Source organism: Triticum urartu, chromosome 4 (genome assembly GCF_003073215.2).
Source record: "Triticum urartu cultivar G1812 chromosome 4, Tu2.1, whole genome shotgun sequence".
Taxonomy (NCBI): Eukaryota; Viridiplantae; Streptophyta; class Magnoliopsida; order Poales; family Poaceae; genus Triticum; species Triticum urartu.
The window spans coordinates 461,974,609-461,982,806 of record NC_053025.1 but is presented as its reverse complement, the minus strand read 5'-3'; the positions used below and the strand labels follow the sequence as shown (position 1 = coordinate 461,982,806).

The 8,198-nt window shown below is 54.4% G+C and overlaps 1 pseudogene; it reads right to left on the bottom strand.

Moving 5' to 3' along the window:
• Nucleotides 1–5,755: 5,755 nt before the first annotated feature.
• Nucleotides 5,756–7,157, bottom strand: LOC125553944 (annotated as a pseudogene).
• Nucleotides 7,158–8,198: the final 1,041 nt, after the last annotated feature.

Below are 8,198 nucleotides of genomic sequence, written 5' to 3'. Positions count from 1 at the left end.
ATCCACCAGCTTCATCTTCGCACGCAAGGAAGTGCGTCCGGGCAAAAAAAAAGATTCGCCCCCCTGACTGCTAGGACCCACCAGCTACACCTTCGCACGCAAGGAAGTGCGTCCGAGCAAAAAAACGATTCACCTCCCTGACTGCTGGGACCCACTGGCTACATCTTCGCACGCAAGGAAGTGCGTACGGGAAAAAAACGATTCACCCCCCTGACTGCTGGGACCCACTAGCTACATCTTCGCAGGCAAGGAAGTGCTTGACAGTCGGGACCCACCTGGTAGAAGCGTACGTAGCGTTGTCATTCTGGTCGCGAACGTGTATGTACATACTGGTCGATGTAGAGGCGCGCACGTGTCGTAGTAGAGGCGCGCATGTGTCGTAGTAAAGGCGCGCACGTAGCATGTAGACGTATGTACAGCGGCCAGGGTGCAAGAAAGAAAATACGGCCACGTATGTGTACATACGGGCGGGGTCTCGAACGCCTACTCGCGCATACGTACGGCCATGACTCGTGTACATGGCTGGGTCGGAATGGAGAAATAGCGTCGTCATCGTGTTCATGGGGAGGCAACGGAATGTGTTGTGTTCATCGGGAGGCAACGGAACGCGTGGGAGCCAACCGGCTGGGTCGGAACGGAATGTGTGGTCGTGTTCATCGGGAGGGCTTGGAAGGAACAGGCGATGGAAACGAGGCCTGCGTACCGCAAAACAGAGGAAACGGCCTTGTGTTCGACCGGCCACGTTCGAAACGGGATCCTGTTGATCGGGAGGGGTGTGGCGTACCGCAAAACGGAGGAAACAGACCTCCTACGATCGAAACGGGGGTCCTGTTGATCGAGAGGAGTGTGGCGTACCGCAGAACGGAGGAAACGGACTTGTGTTGGAGCGCTACGGTCGGAACGGGGTCCTGTTCGTCGGGAGGGGTGTGGCGTACCGCAAAACGGGACTCCACGGGATACTGTTCATCTCCACCGTCGACCTCCTCCAGCCTCCACGGGCTCCTGTTCATCCAGCCTCCACCGCGCGCTACTCCACCGGCTACTGTTCAACCACCCCTCCACACCACGGGGTCCTGTTCATCCAGAGGCAATGCCGCCGCTGACTGTTCACCCCCCCCGCAACACTCACTGTTCATCCAATCGATCGGCTTCCGTTTAGCAGCAGTAGCAAAGGAATTGCTCGATCGGGTTCAGTTAACAGCCATCGATCGATCGCTCGGGTTCAATAACGCGTAGCCTGCAGTGCAATCGCTCGGGTTCAGTTAGAGCCCAATGCCTCACTCGGGTTTAGTTAGAGCGAATGCCTCACACACACGCACGTACGTGTACGAGAGAAACGCGCATTGCTCGGCCCCCGACCTCCCACCATAACCGGGAACTCCTCGAAATTTTCCTCCCCCTCACTTCTACCATGGTTTTTTCCGTCATGGACGGCCCAAAGAATGTCATGCAGCTGCGTCTCCGGCCTGCCCAGGACGAAAAGCCCACTTTCTGCCATGATTTTTTATCATGGAAGTAGGAGCCCACCACATCTATGATGATACCAGGTTTTGTCACAATTATCGTCATAGAAGTGTCATATGTATGACAGAAACAAATTTCGTTCGGCCCAAAATGTCACGGATGTGTCTTTTTTTTGTAGTGTATAAAGGAGTGGAGGAGGGGGGCGGCCCTCTACTATGGCGCGCCCTAGGGAGTCCTACTCCCACACGGAGTAGGATTCCCCCTTTCCAAGTAGGAGTAGGAGAGAAGGAAGGGAAAGAGAGAAGAGAAGGAAGGAGGGGGCGCCGCCCCTCCCCCCTAGTCCAATTTGGACTAGGCCTTGGGGGGCGCACGGCCTTCCCTAGGAAGCCCCTCTCTCTTTCCCCTAAAGCCCAATAAGGCCCATATACTCTCCGGGGTCCGGTAACCTCCCGGTACTCCGGAAAATGCCTGAACTCATCCGGAACCATTCCGATGTCCAAATATAGGCTTGCAATATATCGATCTTTACGTCTCGACCATTTCGAGACTCCTCGTCATGTCCGTGATTAAATATGGGACTCCGAACTACCTTTGGTACATCAAAACACATAAACTCATAATACCGATCGTCACCGAACGTTAAGCGTGCGGACCCTGCAGGTTCGAGAACTATGTAGACATGACCGAGACATGTCTCCGGTCAATAACCAATAGAGGAACCTGGATGTTCATATTGGCTCCCACATATTCTACGAAGATCTTTATCGGTCAAATCGGATAACGATATACGTTGTTCCCTTTGTCATCGGTATGTTACTTGCCCGAGATTCGATCGTCGCTATCTCAATACCTAGTTCAATCTCGTTACTGGCAAGTATCTTTACTCGTTTCATAATGCATCATCCCGCAACTAACTCATTAGTCACATTGCTTGCAAGGCTTATATTGATGTGCATTACCGAGAGGTCCTAGAGATACCTCTCCGACAATCGGAGTGACAAATCCTAATCTCGATCTATGCCAACTCAACAAACACCATCGGAGACACCTGTAGAGCACCTTTATAATCACCCAGTTACGTTGTGACGTTTGGTAGCACATAAAGTGTTCCTCAGGTAGTCGGGAGTTGCATGATCTCATAGCCATAGGAATATCTATAAGTTATGGAGAAAGAAATAGCAACAAACTAAACGATCATTGTGCTAAGCTAACGGATGGGTCAAGTCAATCACATCATTCTCTAATGATGTGATCCCATTAATCAAATGACAACTCATGTCTATGGTTAGGAAACATAACCATCATTGATTCAACGAGCTAGTCAAGTAGAGGGAAATTAGTGACACTCTGTTTGTCTATGTATTCACACATGTACTAAGTTTCCGGTTAATACAATTCTAGCATGAATAATAAACATTTATCATGATATAAGGAAATATAAATAACAACTTTATTATTGCATCTTGGGCATATTTCCTTCAAAGCTAGCGATCGATCCCCCAAACCCTTGCTAAACCTGTGTCAGCAGCTGGCCATCACAGTTCATCGGGATCACTGAAGATTTAGCTTGATTCAGTTTCAACCACGTGGCCTCTCCAAAGGAATGTAGCAGCCCCAACAAGGTGGTGATCTCTTCTTTGATTGGATTGGTGAAGATTATCGTGTCGTCCGCGTAAAGACTCACATGCATGCTTGCCCCGCGCCCCGGCAGTTGCGCAATCAACTCTCTTGTCGTAGTCGCGTCCAGTAGACGGTATAGAGGATCAATAGCTAGGATGAATAGCAGCGGCGACAGTGGATTCTCCTGCCTAAGCCCGCAGGCGTGAAAAAAGCTTGGCCCCTGCACCCGTTCAGCAGACAGGAAGAAGTTGCAGTGGATAGTAACAAGGCCACCCAGTTTCTCCAGCGTTACGAAAAACACATGCGCTACAGCAGCTCGATCTGGTATGTCCAGGATACAGAATCAAACGCGCGAGCGAAATGAATCTTGAAGAGCAAGGCCTGCTTTTTTCTCTATGGAGCATTCTGACACAACCTTGCACATACTGAAAACTATTGTGGATGCATTTTACTTTCTGAAACGCCGTTTGCGTCGGCGATATAACTCCGTTCAGAGCAGAGGATAACCGGAGGGAGAGCACTTTGGAGATTAACTTTGCCATGGAATGTATCAAACTGATGGGCCTATAATGGCTGATCTCGGACGCGCCAATTTTCTTCAGCAGCAGGGCAATGAGCGTTGAATTCAGCTCGGCGAAATTACTCCCGGCTATCTGATGGAACTTGTTGAAAACAGCCATTACCTCCTCCTTGATGATCGGCCAACATGAGCGATAGAATTGCCCAGTGAAGCCGTCTGGGCCCGGGGCCTTTTCTGTGGGGGGCGCAAGGATCGCTGCCAAGACCTCGGCCATGGTGAACGGGCCGTCCAGCTCTGGTGAGGCAACAACCGGGATGTTCAGACTGTCCCAATTCAGGGTGCAGCTTCGCTGCTTGCTACGCCCCATAGCTTCAGAGAAATAATCGAAGATGATCTTTTCTTTCTCGTCGTGATCCACCACAACTATGTCATTGCTACGGATTGCATGAATGAAGTTCTTTCTGCGGCGAGACTGCATTTTAGCATGAAAAAAGCGCGTGTTGGCATCTCCTACACGTAGCCAGTTCACTCTGGATGCCCGTCTCTTCTTCGCACGCTCAATAGCAGCCAAACCTAGCACATTTTGCTCCAGAGTTTTTCTCAGGTATCTCTCTGCAGCCGTGAGGGCTCGGTGCTCTTGCACCAGATCGAACTGTAGGATCACCTCATTTGCGATGTGCAGTTGCAGCCTCACCTTACCAAATATTGCTTTGCTCCAGATTTTTAGGTCAGAGGCTACTCTTGCCAGCCTTCTCTTCATCCTCGCAAAAGGGCAGTCGTGTGGGACAGGCCGCTGCCAGGCACGCAAAACTGTTTCATTGAAATGAGGGAATTTTGGCCAGAAATTCTCGAACCTGAATCTAGCTTTTCTGACGGGCATGGAAGCCTTGGCAAGAATTAGCGGGCAATGATCCGAGAATGATGTTGATGCTGCCATAAGCATGTAATCCTAGTACAATAGATCCCACGAGTCATTGCAGAAGTATTTATCAATACTGCAGAGGGTGGGGTTTTCACGTTCATTGCTTCAGGTGAATTTCCTGTTTCTGCACTTTATCTCTTTTAGTCCAGCCCAGTCCAACGCTCTTCTGAACTTGCCCATCATCCTCCTGTTAATGTTGTTGTTATTCTTGTCACTCGCTTGATAGATCATGTTGAAATCTCCATTGATCATCCAGGGCTCAACCACCGGTGGCGCAGCAGCGGCGAGCTCAGCCAGGAAGCCGCCTTTCTGCGCGTCGTCTATTGGCCCGTAGACCGTGGTAATCCAAAAAGGATCGCCTACAAGCTTGGGCACTACTCTAGCCATAATGGAGAAGCTACCTAAATGGTGTGATACTACATCAACTACTTACTTGTCCCAGAAGATCGCCGCACCACCTCTCGTCCCGTGCGCCGGCAGCACCACACACCCTTGTAGATTGACGCCACCGACCTCCGTAGCTATGCCAGATGACCATACATCAACCTTGGTCTCCTGCAATGCTAGAACTGCAATGTGGTTAGCCTGAACTACTTCTCTAATGGATGTGCGTTTTGCCGGGCAGTTCAAGCCGCGGACGTTCCAAGACATGAGGATTAGGTCATTGTCACTCATCGAAACACCATGCAGTTCTCCGTCGATCACATTTACTAATCAAGACAATGCAGAACACCTTACAACATGTCGGGGGGCGACGACGGCCACCAATAGGCCCAAAACCCCGTCGTCATCGATCACACCACTTACCAGGGTTGCTACACATGGAAACTAGCCCTAACTCAAGCTGGTTTAAGACCAGCTGCCGACGGAGAATAAACAAAGACATAGCTACCATGATCAAATGTGGAGCGACTCTTCAGCGCCGGCGACTCCGGCCATGCCCGCCGCGATCTTGAGAGCAGCCTGATCCAGCCCGGTGAGCTTGGTGATGGCAGCAATGTCACCATCGGACAGCGGCTCCTGGAAGCGATTTATGAGCAGGGCTGCCGCCTTCGGGGTTATTCTGTCCTTTGTCCCGAGCGCGCCCAGCTCCAGCACCAGGCGCGGCACCACCCGCTGAGCCACCGGCGTCGGGTTTGCCGCAGCGGCCTGACGGGCACTACGGTGAGAGGGAGCAGATATTGCTCTGGACTTTGGTGGAGCAGAGTGACGAGGCCGAGCCGACGGGGCGCTGATGATGGGCGGGGGGACTGGAACGAATAGCTCAGAGTGCTCGTCGACGCCCACCTCGCCAATCTGGATTGTGCCCACCCGCTCTGTGATCGCTGACAGCTGGAAGCTGGCGGTGGCAACAGCTTGGGAGGTGACGCAGGGCAGCGGGCAGGGGATCATCTCGGGGCTGTCCAGCTCTTGCGAGGCGGGGAGCGGGAGGGGCGGGGAGCGACCACCGTCTTCGAACACCAGCGGGGTCTGCAGGGCCTCGTTCATGGCATTTTCTATCTCCAGTTGCATGCAGTCTGTACGCGAGGGTGGGGAGAGCGCACGGCCAAAGTCGGAGAAGCTGAAGAGGCGCGCAATAGGGTCTTCTAAAGCTGGAGCAGGAGGTGGTGGAGCCTGACGGAGGGGGGGCAGAGGAGTGGCCCGGAGCGTAGCCGGAGCAGCCGCGCCGGTGGCTCCCTCGGCGGTCACGCTCCCATGGCGCCGTCCGACCGGGGTGCGGCTGCGACGGCGGTGCGCCCCAGCAACAACGTCCGCGCTGCTGTCCTTGGCATGGCATCCGTGGCCGAGCAGGCGATCCCTCCAGGACCGGCCCGAGCTGCCACTGTTGTCACCGTCGTCTTGGTCATGCCTCTGTTGCCCGAGGATGGGGCCGCTGCGGCCGAGCCGCGTGGGGCAGAGCGGTGTCCCGGGCCTTGACCATCTTCAACATGCGCCACCCACGTGCCCGGCTCGATGCGCGGCAACGGGCGGTCGTCATCGTGAAAGGAGGAGGGGAGCCCGCTCTGCCCCGAGTGCGACAAGCACGACGAGAGCGGTGTCCAGTCCTCCACCAGGTAGACATGCATAAGAAGGTCGTAGCGGTGCGCGCCAGGGGGTGGGGGACGCGGCGGTCGAGCGGCGCGAAGCCGAGCACCTCGTCGGCGCGGCCAGCGCCACGCTTGAGCACCCAGAGTTCCCACTTCGTCGGGATGTGGGCCACATCCCACACCCAGAGCCAGCAGGCAAAGGTCTTGGTATGCCCCCTCTCGAGCATGCGCGAGTCGAGGCGATCAATGCGCCCGAAGTCGCCCAGAGCCTCCTCCGCCCCGGCGAGCGACCAGAACTGCATGGGCAGGTCCTCAATGACGACGCGCATGTGGAGGTTGTACTTGAGGATCGCCGCGTGGTCGTCTCCCTGCCAGGCCTTGATGAAGTACTTGCCGCTGTCGACCTTGAGCACGCCGCGCCACACCGCGTTGTCGCGGTGCGCCGGGAGGTTGAAGTGGACGAGGAAGGCCTCCAGGTGGTGCACCGTGACGTGAATCTGGTGCAGCAGGGTGCAGAGCTGCTCGTGGATGGCTTTCCCCACCGACATCGGGTTGGTGGAGTGCGGCGCTCAGCAGCGGTGAGGGTGACGGCGTGCTGCCGCGGGATGAACTCGGCGTGCTCGAGTCACACCGGGGCTCTGGACGGCAGTGGCCCTAACCTATCGCGGGCAGTCCCTCCTGGACCCCCGTTCCTAGGATTTTGGAGGCACTCCTTGACAAAATGCCCCGCTCGCTTACAGATGATGCAGCGAAGTGGGTCTCTGCAATCAACACGGCGGTGGAGTTCACTCAGGCAGCGGAAGCATTTGTCTCGAAACTGGCTTAAGAAAGCCGCGCGGCTGGCAGCCGCATTGAGCCACGACTCCGGTCCGAACGCGGTCTCTGGCAGTGCCTCGCTGCACCCACCGTGGAAGAGCCAGCCTTCCTGTTCTTCCGCGAGGTGACCACCGTACACACCCCGCCATCCCCGCGGCCTGGCCCGAAGAGGAAGGGTCTGCCGAAGGAGAAGGAAAGGCCACGACGGATTTGAGACGGCCGTCCTGCAACAGGGGGAAACGCCCAGATCCGGCGGTCCGGAGCCAGTCCCCACCCACAGCGGCCCGTCCCGCCGCAGGATTCTCGGCCCGACTTTAGTCATGTAGCTGGTTCATTAAGGTTCGGCTGGCCAATATAGCTTTCCTGGACCAGCATGGCTGAATAACCTAAACATGCAATAACTATATGAAGTTTATCTTATTTACCAAAACGATTGCACATGGACTTACAAAACAAAATGGAGTCTGGATCGCCAAGGCAAACCAAAGGCATAGTGAAAGGGGAATTAAATTTAGGCATGGCTGCTATTTGCTTCGGTAGCTACTAGGCGTAGGTGTTTTGTTAGTACTATTTTCGTCTTTTCAGTTCAGTTCAGCTGCCATGCTGTACCTTTGTCTTCTTGATGCCTTCTTCCTGATGGAAAACGAAATATAGATGGCATGGGACAATGGTTTGAGAAGAGAGAACACATACCAATTCCAGCCGGTTTGATTGGGCAGCACAAGGCGATATCCTCCTCGAGGAATTCGTCGTCCTCGCCCATTGGTTGAGTTGCTTCGGCGAAGAAGAAAATGGGCAGCTCACCAGCAGCGTCCTTTGGCCGTGCCAA